Here is a 15,942-nt window from a genome sequence, read left to right on the forward strand (position 1 = left end):
GCACATCATGCAGAGGTTCTGGTAGAGGCTGCCTGTTGGTATAGAACTGATGATGTTAGAGTTGCTTTCCCAGTGAAATAAGCAGAGGTGGAGACTCTTGCCCTCCCTCCACATTGTGGAAATACTTCATTTTTTTTGGCAAGCGGAGCTGCTTGCCAATATTTAGCCCTCAGCAACTTTTTATGATTGAGTTATAAAACCTGGAAATATGAGTTTATAATGAAAATGCCAACACCACATTAAAAAGAGCAGGAGCAGTGAGCACTGCTGTAATGATATTCTTTTCTTTGGTTTTAATTCTTTCTCCAAACCAGCTTCCTTCGGTGCTGGAGGTGAGAGCTGTTCTCAGTACCTGCTGCTCTGAGCATGCTGTGCGTAGGTGTGTAGGATCCAGACTCCCAGAGGGGCTGTCCCAGCACACAGACAGTTTTTGCGTTGCATCATTCTAAGAGGGAGAGCGACAATTCAAGGGATGGGATGCAGTTATCATGGGGAAAAAATGCTTCCTTTCTTTATTTGGTCTGATACCTAGAAGTTCCAGTAAGTTGACTTGAATTGCTTCTTGTTTGCACCCATATAAATGAGTACCAGACACCCCTGATTTCACAGGAAAAGGAAAGAGGTTTCCCTCTCCTTCTGGTGACAAGAGTTAGTGGTGCATTGGGGGGAAGGCTTTGAAAATGCTGAGAGCTTCACCTAACAGTTTGTTCTCCTTCTGCACCTCCTGTTTGTCTCCTTTCATCTGTGTGTATCTTCCTTCTGTCACAAGCTAACTTGACAGAATGCTGGAGTGGAAGATTAGGTAATTAGTAAATTAATGCTACTTGACTATCTATTCTAATAGAGTGTCATGCATCCAAGCAAAGAGCTGGGAGTTCATCATGCTAGCTATCGATTCTCAATGTGCAGCAGATCTCCATGTCCACCCAGGCAATCCTGTGCAGTCGTTGTTGTCCAAAAGTTGTAATGAGTCAGGTTTTGAAAGTCATCCTGGTTATGGGGGGGCTGTGAAATGTAATGGAAGACTGTACCATAATGAAGCCTAGCAACTGTTTTGGTAAAGTTTTGTTGCTGCTTTCACTGATTTCATTCATATGCAGTGAAAATCTTTGTGAATATGTGCCTAACTTCACTGTGCACCCTAACTTCATTTCTGCACTTAAATATGAGATGTAAGTTCTTAACGAAGTCCATAAATGTGGAACATGAGTGTATGTGTTTCTCCTGGGCTCAGTTGGAGAAACCCTGTTCTTGAGACAGCTCTCTCAATTGCAGAGTTCTGAAACTGGAATAGTGGAGTCAGGGGAAATAAAATATCCGTGGATTAAGTTGGATGACAAGTGGTAATAAAAGTAAAATGAAGGCAGATTGCAAATTCAAAGAAGTGTTGAAAGTTGAGATGTACATAAAGGCTGTATGCTGAGGGAAAGAAAGCGGTAATATTTCTTCAGCAGAACTTAAAACTTTCAAAAAGTGGGAATGGGAGGATCTATTTGTGCAATATATTATTGCTTTGTGCCTTGGCTGTACAATTTTCCCCAGCATTAGACCTGTATTTTAAATAACTGTTTATATTGCTATGACAACCATGTTGACTGGCCATTTCTTTGCTGTTTTCACAAACTAAAAGAGCATAAAATCCCAGAACGTTTTTGCAGCACCGTGTAGTCCTATAACCCATCTGTGATCTAGTTCACAATGGTCACAATGAAGAGAGAGTCTCATTTGCTCTTGCCATTTGTCTGTTCTACTCTTGTTTCTTTTCACCTAAAATGTGTCCTTCAGAGGCAGGATCTCATTAATCACTGTCTTTTCCCAGCAGTATAACTCTAGTGATTTTCAGAGATTACCTGTAACATGTAAGCAACGCATTGATGAACGATCCTTTGAAATTTCATGTTCAATCTCTCCACTATAAGTCTATTTCTTTTAATATTGCAGCTTCTTCTTTATAGATAATTGCACCTTTCTCGATTGTCAGATGCTCAGAGTAATAAGTGGGAAGAGAAGAACGCTGTAACTGAATCGGTTGTGAAATGACATCTTTTATCTCTTCCTCCTCCTCAGTTCCACCATCATTTAGGCACAACCTAGAGAAGAGGGTGCTCTGCTATTCAGCAGAGATGACCAAGTTGTTTGGCATGGGGTTGGCACTAGCAGATTCAGTATCTTAATCCGGAACATGCAAACTACCACAAGCCCCAGTCCCTGCCTGGATAGCCCTGTATGCATTTTCAAACTCAAGGAAATACTGAATGTATCCTTTGAATATGTATTAACAAGTAGCGGCTTTAGAGTTGGCCAGGATTTGTTTTTTGCTTAGGACCATGTGTGGGTGGTGAGCCAGTGCCCACAAGAGTAACTGCTGCAGGTGGAATGAAACTTTTTGATTAATGCTGTAACTGCAGAGCAGCATTGCGTGTCCATTCCTTTTTAAAAAGATGGACACCTTTCCATGAATTCCATGTTTACATTCACACAGCTGCTGAATCTTTTATATGCAATTTCAGTGAAATAACATCTCCTGCAGTGTTAGTCTGTCAGCTCCTATTCTATTCAATTAAAAAGGGCAGTGAATACAAGCAAAAGCACTCTGTTTTTCTTGAGGTCTAATCTTTGTAAGAAAAGAAAAAGGAATTTGAGATGCGAGCAGCAGTGCATTGTGGTACAGCAGTGCATAAACAGTATTTTTTTTGTTCTTTTCCTGATTAGGTGTTTTTCAGTGGTGAGGTAACAATTTAAAAGAAGTAACTCATTATATGGAATGACTTTGTCTGCTGTGATACTTAAAATCATCTTGCGACACTCCGGAGCTCAATGCATAAAATATTAGGTTGGTAAGTAACTCTCCTGCTGGATAGAGCCTTTTTCTTTCAGAAGTTAACCTAAGGATATGAGAAATCCGTCCCTGCATATAGTGTCTGATCTTGTGCCAGTGCCTAAGGATGTCCTTGGAAAGATTCCCATCTTTAAACATTGGATCAGGGTCCACGATGCAGTAGCTGAAGTGCTGAGGCTTGGATTGGCTGCATAAAAATGTGGCGTTGCTGTTTTTAGAGTAGAAAAATGGCTGGGAGAACATAGGTTGACTGTAGAAATACTGACAGGAAAAAGGGAGAGTTGTGTGAAGGCAGAATAAGGTAATTTGTAGAGGGAAAAACTTGGGAACAAGAAAGGAGTACAATAGGTGTTTTTTTTCCAGTTCACATCTCCTGTGACACATACGGGAGAGTAAAACTCTAGCCATTTTCCTCCACACAAATGGGTAAATATTATCCTTTTCTTCAACAATACGAAGGGTAGGACACAGAATTACATCACACAGTGAAGTCAGGGCTGACTATTGTGGAATGGCTGAGGTACAAGTGTGGAGATGTCCTGCTCCCCAGGAAGGCATTATTAGCTGGCTGCAAGATCAGTTGTCTTATGCCCAGAATTATGGGACTAACAAGTCTGCACATGATCTTGAGAACACATTCAGCAGGGAAGGAGACAATCCCTGCAGGGAGCTGCTGTAGGTTTTTATGGGCTTTTGTCCTCATATTTGTAAGCCTGAAGACAGACTACCTTAGAATGGCAGAATGGTAAGCACAACATGGAGCAGAGGTTTTGGTGATAAGCCCAGGATCGTGTGTGTTGTTTTCTTAATACATTATGTTTAATGACTGTTTTGTTTTTTTTTTGTTTTTTTTTTTTTTTTTCGTGTATATGTGCACTACAGTTTGTGCAATTAGTTTTTGGTCTGTGTATCCTCGTATCTCTGTAACTGTAACTGAACAACAGCACATTATTAAAGCTGACATCAGGATTGATGAGGCCCTGGTGCCCAGCCATGTGCTTTGAAGAATAAAGCATGCACGGGCAAATCCACAAAACCAGTAACCTCTCTGGACAAGTAGGAACAGTGATATTTTGCAGTGTGTGGTAGCAATACTAGGAGCCAACAAAGAGGCTGGTTTCTCTCCCAGAGCTATAGTGAATTCGATGGCACTGCACAGAGTTGGACATATATTAAACAGAGCCATGTTTACTTGTGCTGCATAAGAATCACAAGGGAAAGCAAAATCAATGTTTTCCAAATGGAATAGAAAGAAGCCGTTAGGGAAAGAAATGGTATTTTCAAGCTTCTTTGAAAGGCAGCACAAACAATGCATAGAGTAAAATAAAATAAAAAAAAATCCTCCAAGAAAAGTCATTTACAAATGTCTTCTTCACTATATATTTAACTTTCCTTGGAGGTTAAGACACAGTTGGTCCTTGGTATTACTTTAAAAATGGAGTGTGTGTGAAGAAATAGGCTTTGGAATTGATATTTTGAATTGCAAGCTGCACAATGCATTTGTAGAACCTGACAGCAACAGAAGACACTCAGATTTTAGAGTGGCACTCAGATGACACTGAGAGTGCATGATGCAGTGGTATAATGAAATGGAGATCAATGTTAAAATGAATGTAACACCACTGAGGAGTACACACAGATCAATACCCTTGTAAGCCATGGAGTATAATCCTGCTATATAGGGTCTTGTTAGATAGTACAGTCAATTCTGTTTTTCTGCATTTCTCAAATGTACCTTTGACTTATCTGTCCCAAAGACTGTATTAAAATGTCCTCCTTTTGGAAAGTAAAGGCTTGAATCTTTGTCTTCCCCTCCATGCACGTTAAAGAAAATATGTGGTGCATAATAGTAAACTCCCAATCCTCAAAAATGTGAAATAGAAAGATAAGGTGAATAGTCAGCACTGATCTGAGTGTTTCAGTAAGACTTTGAAATACTATTTTATCTTCATTGCCTGCCTCACTGCCCCCTCCGCTTCCTTCCAAAAGATATTTTAAGCGCAATTACTGAAAATGCAGTCTCAAGGGAAAGGGGGAGGTCAGTCTTGCAGCCCTTACATTGTGCAAAGAACACGCTTACGGTTATTTTCCACCTTCTGATTTTTAGAGCTTAAAACCATTAAAAAAAGATCAGAGAGTTTCTCTCCTTTCCTGATGCATAGATAGCCTTGGAAATGGAATGTGATTATTAGTGTAGACTGAAGTGTTCACTGTCTCATATATGTGTGTGTGTGTATAATATATCAGCACGTATAATCCCTAAAGAGCTGGGGATATCCACGTTTCTTCTCACACTGCAGCAAATGTAGTGACTCTCGGAATCCCCATGCTTTACCTTTTATGGTTGGGTGATTTGTAGGAACTGATGCCAGTCAAGCTGCTGTTAATGACTCTAGCATGTCAAGTCAAACTGCTTCCTGAAAGGAAGTAGCCAACATAAATATAAGAGAGTAGTCAAAGTTTATTTCCTTCTTGACAGGAAATTTAGTACTGGAAGCAGTGAAAATGATACTCAAATCTGCCTTCAGTTGATCCCCTTTAACTGATTACAACATGTGCCGATAGCAGGCAAACATTATTTATCAGTGTATGTGCTGTCATGTAAGCAGAGATCAGGAAGTACGTGAACCAGCACCAGCAGCAATTAACTGCAACACTCATTACTCCTATACTACATGAACTTTCATTTTTCGAGTCCTGAGTTTGCCAGCCCTTAATAGCAGTATCCAGAATGCACACTCTTGCCTGGTTGGATATTGTAAAATAGTTTTTCTTTGGTGTTGATGGATGAGTGAATGGCTCCGTGGACATAACAAATTAAGTTTGGGGTATTAGACTGTAATTCTATGAAACCTCACCACTCATCACAGGTGAGGTGGTGAGAATCGCATTTTCCATTTATTGCTATTGTGTTTTAGTCTTGGGTTTCCTTAAGGCATGTGTACTCCTCTCAGCCCCTTAGAATGAGCAAATTGTTGCTTCCAGTTGCAGTTGTATGAAGTATAATACATCTCAGTTTCTAGTTTATATTCATCTTATCTTTCTTCACAGTTATGGGCATTTGTATTCTTCCCTGCCATTTTCAAAAGATGCTGTTGATTCTACCTATTCATTATTAGAGCTCAGGTTTTGTACTTGTTTGCTCATCGAGACGATTTTATTATTTTCACTGGAAAACACATGTATTTATAAAGAGTGGGGAACAGCTAAAGCAAATAAAAATAAATTAATAAATACATAATTAAAGTGGTACTTTGGGGAGAAGTTTCTAGGCACAATCTAATAGCAATGACTGTGGATGCCATTAGCGCTGTGTGTTGATTCCACATCCCCTGGGACAGTCTGATAATTTAGCTTGTACTTTCTAGTTCCTTTTGGCCCTAATAGCTATTAGGATCATTAAGTGTAATCTGCTAGGGACTTGGGATTGTAGTGCCTTTGTGAGTCCAAGACTGAGTCCTCTTATAAGGGTACAAAGCTGATGAGAAAATAGAGCACTCTCCTTAGTCTGTCAAGACCCTTTTCTCTCCCATTCCGAGCTCTTCTTTTTCCTCCAGTTGTCTACACCCTGCCACTTGTCACAGCTGTTTATGAGCTTCAGTTAATCTTCACTCTTTCTGACATTGGCAGCTCTAAATTACCTCTGCCCTCTCCCACATCTATCATCCTTGTGTTCAGGTTGGCAGCTGACCTCATCTACTGCAATGTTGGGTGTGTAGCTGGTGTGTGGAAGGAAGAAGACCAGATTGATGTCACTGCAAAGACCGCTCTGAATTAGACACTCTTCTTTCAGGTTGCAGATAAGGAAACATTCCTTCTCAGAAAGACTATTGAGGCAATGGCACAGCTGCACAGGGAGGTGATGGGTCATCATCCCTGGAGGTGTTCAGGAACCACAGGTATGTAGCACTGAGGGATGTGATCAGTGGCTATAATGGGGATAGGTAGACCTTTGGACTTGGTGATCTGAGACGGCTTTTCCAACCTTTGTGACTCACAGTACATCCTTGGCTTCAAGAAGTTCAGTGCTGTTCTATAGGAAAAAGCAAACGCTTGTTAAAGGGGTTATCCAATGTCATATTAATTGGCAGTACTGACAGTATGTATGTAGCTGCAAATAAAGGATATCACTTTGTTGCAGAGAGAAGCACTGCAGTATAAAGCACAGGCATTTGACTAATCTGTCACTCCTTGCTTGAATTTGTCTGAAATTTATTGCCAGTTAGATATCATTTCTCTCTGTTTACTGATTTGATAGAAAGGATGATTTACCAAGGCTTAACATCACATTGAAAACTGACCTCTGCTCCAAGGGGTAATGAGTTGTAGACACATCCCCTTCTCTTTGCTCCTGTGCCTGTGAGTGATTGCACTGCAAGGGCAGGACCTATTGCTGCTGGTTGGGCAGAGCAGCACTTCTGGCAGGTTGTCAGACTGACTTTGGGGTCAGCCTGCTCCCAGCCACTCTCAGCTAGGAAGGAGATATTCTTTATATGAGTACATTTATATATATATATATATATATATATATATATATATATACGTGTATATGCATACACAGTTTCAGTTAGCAGCAGAAAGACAAAAGGGAGCATAGATGAGAGGGAAAGAACTGAATAGGGAATAGCAGTGGGTAGAACAATGAAAACAGCAAGAAGATAAAAGGATTAAAAATACCAGCACATGAAATGACAGATTATCATTATCCCTACTGTCGCTTCATGATGTGGTTTGGCGTTGTTTGACATTGTCTTGGCTGACTACCACAGCTCAGTCCCATATTTGTTGCTCATCAAAAATGTACTGGAAACTAATGCCTTCTTTCAGAGTGTGTATCTGTTCTGGTTATGGGTTTTTTTTCTTAAACAGCCCTGATATTTGTTTCAATCTCAACAATACCCATCGTCTCACCTTAATTTACAGAGTCATAACTAGCGGTATTTCTTTCCAGCATAAAGAGTGCATTGGAACAAATGCCACTATTTATCAGCTGTAATGCAGTCCTTTGTAAAGGTCTTATGTGAGCGAAGAATAAAAATGCAATGAAAGTCTCACAATAAATACCCTAAATCCTTTATTGCCTATTTATGGTGTAATCTCTCTACAGTTGTACAATATATGGCTGTTTAGAAAAAGCTTCAGAATACAGTTATATGTTTTATTTACCAGGAGATGGCAATGGTGATCTACTGCAGTATTAACTTATATACATGGGGTCCATGTAACTCTTTTGCAACGCAACAAACTTCAGTATGAATGAAGCCAAAGCATCCCAATACTTCCTCATTTCTGACTTACTGCAGTGGCTGTTATTCACTGTATTAAAAAAATAAGTATTTTTTTCTTCTCATTTTTGATTGAAATTGCTGTCGCCAGGTTGTTTTAAAGATGTCTAAATACAGTCATAATTGTATCTGGAAAACAGAATATTATTTAAAAACAGGGGAGCCAATGTCATTGAATTAGATGTGCCACATGTCAGAACAAATCTGATGACTGATGAAAGTAAAAGCTGAAAAGAATGTATCAAAATTCAACTTGAGTAGTTAATGAAATATAAATTATAGGTTATGCTATTAAAAATAGCTTTATAATTTTCTATTAAGCTGCTTGAAGTGTGGTCTTAAACTATGCATATGGAAACCATTTTACAGCCCCTGAAGTTATCCGTGGTCTGTAACATTGTCTGAGTTGTCACAGTTCTTCAATGTATCATAAAGTATGCATTGATTTTAACTGAATTGATGCAGCAGAAATGTTCGTGTGTAGATGTCAACTGCCATAAGCAGTCATCATATTCACTGTGTTGTCTGCTGTTGTCCATTTGTTACTTTTTCCCCCAGAAAACCTGTGCAAGCTGACAAGGTTTGTGTGTTCACTGGGTATTTGCCAACTTTCCAACAGAAGCAGCAGCAGGTGGTTCCTTTTTGTGTTCGCATTGGGGGCGTGTGTATGGTCCCTCTGCTCTCCCATGTGTAAGTGGTCTGGGGACAGTGCTGCTCACTGACACTACTCTGGAGACCTGGCATCATGCAGAGCATTACTGTCTTTCACCAGGGAACTGCTACCACAGTTTTTCCTTCGGTATTCTGAGATAACACAGTCCATGCCTTATGACTGTCAGTATGTGACTCTCAGTTGAGAGGTTTATCCACCCTCGAGTTAAAATATAAATGCTTAAACTGCATCTGCTCCTTGTTATCGTGTCATACACAGTACGACCAGTTCAGATGTACGGTTTTACAAGAGACTGTGCAGCCTTGTCATTGCCAGTCCCACAGTGCTTGATATCTGAGGATCCCTTTTGACTGCCACCATATACTTAAGCTGCCTTCATTCTAGCTTGCTCACATGCTGCTGACAGTGACTCTGCCCCAGCATGGAGTGCGGTGAAGAATTACCCCATGTTTTACACAGCTTCTCATGTGAATGTTGCAGCTCCAGTGAGTTTTATCTTGACTGTACCCAAGCTAGTGCCTTGAACCTAGCTTATGTGTGTGTGCTGGTGCTGTGTAGTCACAGTGGTGACTGTCATAGAAATATAATGACAAAAGGCAGGTTTCTCTGTGCACTTGCTTGTCCCAGGGATGAGGGGCACACATCCTGGAGAGGATCTGCAGTGACCATGTGGTTATTTCTGCTTCTTCCTGCCCCAAGAGCGGTATTGAGCTGTCAGTCCTTCCCAAAGTAAGACCATTTATGTACTTACTGCTCTACTGCAAGTAGTGGCTCAGCAAATTTGAGTAACTGCAAATTTAAATGCCAGCATTGTCATTTCTCTGCTGTTATTACTGCAGCATTCCCAGGGGGACGTGGCCAGAACTGTGAGTGTGTGAGTGTAGAGTTGGCAAGGAGTGTTTACCTGTAGCAATAGATGGTATAAGGGGAAATAATTGTGTGAAAGTATTAATTTTATACTATTTCAAACATGTTTTTTAAAGCTCTTTGTCCTCACAGTAACTACGAATCAACACAACATTTTTACCTTTCTTCCTCTGTTCTGCATTAGGTGGTATTCACTCAAAACCCATCTGGTAAAGGAAGAAACAGCAAACTTAGGGCATGCACAGTGTATTCTCCTTAATGCTGCTTTCTCTATGCCTTTATGTCAGACCACGTCCGTACCTGGGTCTGCCAGCTCAGTACTCATTATCTACATATATATATATTTTCTTTTTGAATAAGAAAAGTGTTTTATGGAGCAATCCGAACTGACCAAGTAAAAGCTGCAGAAGAAACAGAGCAGTGTTCAGTGTTTGCTGGCTGCTAGAACATTGTTTCATCAGCTAGACAAATTTCCCTTTCAAATGTCTTATCTCTTTCTATTTTGCTAGAAAACAGCGCAAAGCCAATCAGTGCCGCTGCCTTCCCTGGGCACCAGGGCAGCCACATGTTCTGCCTTATGGCAACATTCTCTAGCAGCTTCCACATCCAGCAGGGCTGGGAATCGCTCTCTGGTGGTCCTGTCTCTTTGAAGAAGGATTTCTCAGGAAGGGCAGAATGATGTTCAGACTGACAGCTTCTCGCACTCGATGCCTTGTCTTCTCTGCTGGATATCTTGTTGTGAATACCATGTTCACGTCAGCTGTGTGGAAGGAGGAATTATGAGTTTCCCTTTTCCTATCACTTATTTAGTACCCGTTCTGCTCTCCCTTGTCTTACCTACTTAGGTTGTGCTTACATTTCAGTGCAGAGCAGGGATATGAATGTTAGCTTGAGATGAATTAGCTCAACTGTCCTTTTATTCCATTGAAATCTGTACTGTAAACATAGAGGACTGTGGGCTCTGGGAGAGGGGGAATTATTTACGGCCTTGTTTTCACGTTGTTTAGTAGAGCAGGGCCCAAACAGAGAGGCTCTGGATGTGACTGTCATGCAGATCGTTTCACGGTGACCCAGCGGGAGAACCAAGGCCAGACTCCGAGGTTAGCAGTTCATAACGGGTAAAGAGAAGTTTAAATTTCTGAATTATAAAGTTGTAAAAAAGATTCAAAGGGAAGTAAGGGCATCCTCAGCCCACTCTTTGATAGTACAATACATAAAAACCAGATTTTGTAGGAGTATAATAAAAGATTGTATAGGAGTATAATAAAACCCAGACACAAGTCTGAAAAATTCATTAGTTTCTGCCATGACTAAAATAAGCACTGTCTATGAAAACTACTTTGCAATGGTAATGAAAAGCAAGTGGAAAAGCAAGTGCTAGCACCAGTGCTGTGACGTGAAATAATTTCTGTATGCTCAGATCTGTCATTGTGAACAATGTTGTTGATTATAAACTACATCAAATTCTCAGTCTCCCCCAAAACATGTATTTTATTTTGCAGTTTTTCTGGTAATTATGAAATCAGCAGAATACTATCTAGTTTTACCACAATTAAGCTAAATGCATGCTTTAAATGATGTAAAAAGTACTTGGTAATGGTAACATCTCTGTAGCACTAACAAGTGATGATGTTTCTTATACATTTTTAGGAGTGGCTTTTAATGATAATGGTGATTCTCAGCTTTCCCAAGAATTTTATAATTTAGAAAGCACTTGGATGCAATTTATAATCAAGATTTGGCCTGCGGAGCTTCATTTATTGTTATTTGATAATAGAAGCCTCCAAGATTTGAATGAATCTCTTGGCCTTTTCAGCGTATGTGAGTTTGATGGAAGGGATGATGACACAGACTTATGGCGCTGCAAGCAGCCCTCTGAAAACAGGTTTATATCCCCTCACTTGTGAGATAGTGTTTGCTCGTAAAGCTGTTACCATGTCATTGTGGAGAAGACCTTTGGGCTCAAGGAAATTGAGAATCTTGTCCTAGGCACTCTGTGCAAGAGTGGCCACGTGGTATTTTGGTTCAACCACTGCTGCTTGCTCAGGACCAAAAGTCTGGGCAGGGTGTTGTGTCCGTGGTGGGCCTGGGGGCAACAGCTGTATTGTCAGCACTGTTGTAGTTTTAGTTGGTGATTGGTTACTGCTGGTCTGGCTACCACAACTGAGTGAATGCTCCAAAATTACGTTTAGAGATATTTATATAAAGACCCTGTCTGTTTGGAAGAAAAGGCAGGACAAGCTTTAACCACTAACATTTATTTTTATGTTTGTTCAGAAAAATAAAAAACAATTAGGAAAAAGAAATACTGCAGTTGAATAGAACCAGTGACACCAACAAAATGTGGACTCAAGTGATCTCTAAGGTAATGATAGAATTGCTTCAAAAATAATTCACTGTTTAGAGCATCTTACAGAGTGAGATTGTATCCCTTTGTTATGCAATATCAAATCAAATGAGCACTTGCTGTAACAAAAATAATTTACAGTCACATAATTTTGAACAACAAGCACATGAATTTTGAAATCAGATTGGTTTAAGTTTTTCCATGCTGTTTAGGCTTTGACTAGCTTGAGTCAGTGGGAGATTCCCTTCAACTTCAGTGGGGCTGTTAAAAATCTTACCCTTCACTGATTGTGTAGATAGGGCTGGTGCTTTCTATCTCTTCTTAAATATGCTGTTTCAATTCTGTTTAACCTTCCTTACCTGTATGATACCATTTGACTGAGTAGTTTACTATCTTATTGAATACTCACTTTATCATTTGCTTCAATAATTGCTTTTTTATTGGTTAGATATAGGCACAGATCAGACAAAAAAGAGACAGATCCCATCTACTTTAAATACTGTCTGGCTAGCCATAGACATAAGCTATGTTCAGTTAGTATTCAGAATACTACCGACATCTTTCCTATACCTTCATAAAAAAGTATGTCGTAAGGAAATTATGATGATCATATTTAAAATTGCTTTTCTATATTGAAATAGAGTTGACAAGTAAAGGCATTTATACTGAAGAATTTAGGGGTTTTGGTTTTATAAATGTAATGGCACCATATTTTTTAATGTTAAGCTATATTTGTTATATAAGCTATTAAGGTTGATATATTTTGGAGCAAGTGAAAACGTTCAAATTCCTTGCAGAACGTAAAAGTGTCACCAGAGTTTTCAAAGCAGCTCTTTGCAGGCCCGTAACCTGGAAAATAAAACTTTGGGAAAAGTAAAGGGAAAGGAACATCAGTCTTTCCTTAAAGACGTTTAAGCTACAGTAAAGAAAAGCAAAAACATGTAGACTTCCACTTTTTAAATGCAGTCTCAAAGGACAACAACGTTCTACTCTGTGGATTTACATTCATCTGTTGCCTTTTCCTGCTACGATCAGCACAGTTTGATAGTATGTGAAATCCCTTGGGCGTGGTGTGGTGAATATAACCCTCAGAAACCTTTTATTTTCTCTTCTCTTCACAAGACAGTGCATTCTCTATTCTCAAGATCATCTTCATGAAAATATCCATGGGATGACTGCTAAAGAAACAAGAGGAACTAACAGAGAGAAAAGGTAATTATAAGTTAATTGCTATATGTATGTAGATGCGAATTTATCATACTGGATGTGTATTTTTCACTCTTTACCATGTGGTAGTTTCCTCAGCTTAACTACAGAGAAAACATGGAAGGGGTTGATTTTGTCTGTTAGAAGATTACGGCTTTCATTGGACTCTGAGATTAGTCTGTTGCTTTCCCTGGGTGGCTTCTTAACTATTGCCCTTCTAGACTGAGAGCTCTTTTGTCATATCCTGTGCAATGTTCAGACACCTCCATTGATCGAGGGTTGGCAGCCTGTTTTTTAAGCCTTTTTTTTTTCTTTTTTCCAATTACTTGCATGTTCAACAAGTGCTGAGGCTCATTTGTTTTGTTTGTTTCTACCATTTTGACCCTTCAGTGTAAATATGGGTAAGGTTTTAAACCAACTAGAACAGCACTGAGTGCAGCATAAGTTAATCTCCTTGATTTTTTCGACATTCTGAATGGATTTTGTAGCTTGAACTATGCTCTGTGCTTCTGAAGACAGACTGCTATCGTTGCTGGATGTGACTGCTTTACACAGTGTTTGCCTACGGCCCCATTACACAGCACTCACAAACTGTTATACTGACACAGGTTAAGAAATGGTTTACCATGAGTACAGATATCCATGGTTAGGGTTAACGGCCTTTTTGATGATGTGCTGACCATTTCTGGTGAACACTTCTCATGGATCTGCCTAAAATGAGTTTTGTGATAGAATGAAAAAATAATAATCCAGAATCTCAAATATATAGCACAGCGTCCTGTCTGCTTATCTTCCTTTCCATTGGCGTGAAGGTAAAGCAGAAACCCAGGCTCTATGTCTGACAGCTTAATACATTTAATAAAAGATATTGTTGAAGAAAAATCTTAACTTACTGCATCTTAAAGATGATTGACAATTTAGGAAGTCAAAATTTCAGCCTTTTAAGTCAGTGAACATAATGAAACATAAACCAATTTTGCTAGAGCAACATAGTTCTTATAGGCTGCTTTAAAGCCCTGGTTTCTCTGCCAGGACATACGCTAGACAAAACTGCACTTAGATTTGTATGAAGAACCCAGGTACCACAAGCCAAGACTCCTTTGATGACTTTGTGCTGTTCCTTACATGGCAACATTTCTCTTGTGAACCAAATTGACTCCACTTTTTCATCCCCTTACTTTACAATGGAGGTTGCTCTCTGCCAGTAAGCAAACTGAGCTGCTTCCTTCCCTGTCCTGCACTATGTACAGCTACCAGTGCATGTGCAGACTTTGAAATGATATCACCAGGTTAGGCAGAATTCTTTGAGGGATGACAATTTTATGGGCACAGCGACAGATAACTTACTTACAATTTCTGGTTGATTTATTTCCAGCTTTGGAAATGGCAAGCAAACCAGAATGTGCTCATAAGCACTGACCTGCTCACAAAGATAAGGAATATTTGCCTGTTGCTTTCTGTATTAAGATACAAACTTTAACTACAAGAGCCTCTTTCTGCTCTGCCTCTATCTAAGCAGGATTTTTTCTGTCCTAAGAGTCCTCATTGAGACAGAGGAGAAACCTGGCCTGCCATATCCAACACCGTACCCATCCCATGTACGCTGTTTCCATCCTCACAAGTGCCTTTTAGAAACAGCAAAGTGAAAGAGGAAAGAAAAAAACACAAGAACAGAGCCTTGGTGGGAATAGTCCATCTGCTGAAGTTTTGTCCAACATCTTAAACTTAGTGTAAAGGTCAGTACGAGGGGTCAACTAGTGAGAAATCAGGCAGCATGTGCACTTAGTTACTGAGAGTAGTAGGGCAGGTCTTGACTTTAAAAGAATACAACCATAAGAACATGATGGGTCCAACACATTTGTACTTAGTGTGACCACGTAACTGTAAAATAAAGGAAATTCCTAAAGGAAATGTTTTTGTCACATAAACACTGAGCCACGGCAAACACATCTGGCAAAGCTGAGGATCCAGCTCCCTAGACTGAGTGTCAGAATACCATAAATAACGTCAAGAGGCAGAAATGGGGCTGTCAGATACTGCTACTGTCATTATCCTATTACACTGAATTACCATGAGCTTCACTTGTTTATGGAAACTGTCAATTGATATTTTAATCTGTAAGTGAAGAAAACATTACTACTTTACTATATAATCATTGAGGCTAATCTGTTTTCAGCAAGGTCATTATTTACACTACTTCCTTTGTAATCTGTCACATACACATACTGAGAAAGGCTCTGAAGCTTAACCTTTCCAGTGCTGAAAATGAGACTTCTATGCAAACTGATAAAAGTTCTTTGTTTGATTTATTTGTAAACTAAAATAGTCTGGTAGTTTGCCTTGAAGTTAAAAGAAAAAACAACCACACTCTGTCAAATCCCGTGTATTCCTTTTTATGTATTTTGTCATTTCCCCTATATTAACTCTGTCCTAAGGTAGAAGAGTCCACTCTAGCTTGTATTTGCATGCTGTACTTTAGCTTTGCCTTTTATTTAGGTTGCAGCCTGTTAAATTTATTGACTATAAGCCCCTTGAGCTATTGAGGAGAATGCAGCTTACATTGTATATCTTTTGAAAGACGATTCTGGTAGCCCGTTATCTCTCCAGATACGATTTGTCTTACATATTCATGGTTTTTTAGTGCCAGGACCAGTTCCTTCTTTGTAGCTATTGTTTGGAATTCTTGCACGGATATTAAGGCTTAGTAATTTTTCAATGCTGCTCA

The 15,942-nt window shown here is 39.6% G+C and overlaps 1 long non-coding RNA gene across 14 annotated transcripts in view; it reads left to right on the plus strand.

The window, feature by feature from the left end:
* LOC107318268 (uncharacterized) overlaps positions 1–15,942 on the plus strand; it is a 150,621-nt gene that overhangs the window by 86,115 nt on the left and 48,564 nt on the right. For 5 of the 14 annotated variants that reach the window (XR_014933342.1, XR_014933330.1, XR_014933333.1 and 2 more), the window contains exons 4-6: positions 6,633–6,738; positions 11,942–12,029; positions 13,134–13,223. This is a non-coding gene — a long non-coding RNA (uncharacterized LOC107318268). Of the gene's footprint in view, positions 1–6,632; positions 6,739–10,671; positions 10,765–11,941; positions 12,030–13,133; positions 13,224–15,942 lie in introns of all 14 variants that reach the window. The other 9 variants (XR_014933331.1, XR_014933334.1, XR_014933332.1 and 6 more) reach the window with 2 other exon arrangements.

Source organism: Coturnix japonica, chromosome 12, assembly GCF_054131305.1.
Source record: "Coturnix japonica strain WE chromosome 12, WE-NBRP24, whole genome shotgun sequence".
NCBI classification, from domain to species: Eukaryota; Metazoa; Chordata; class Aves; order Galliformes; family Phasianidae; genus Coturnix; species Coturnix japonica.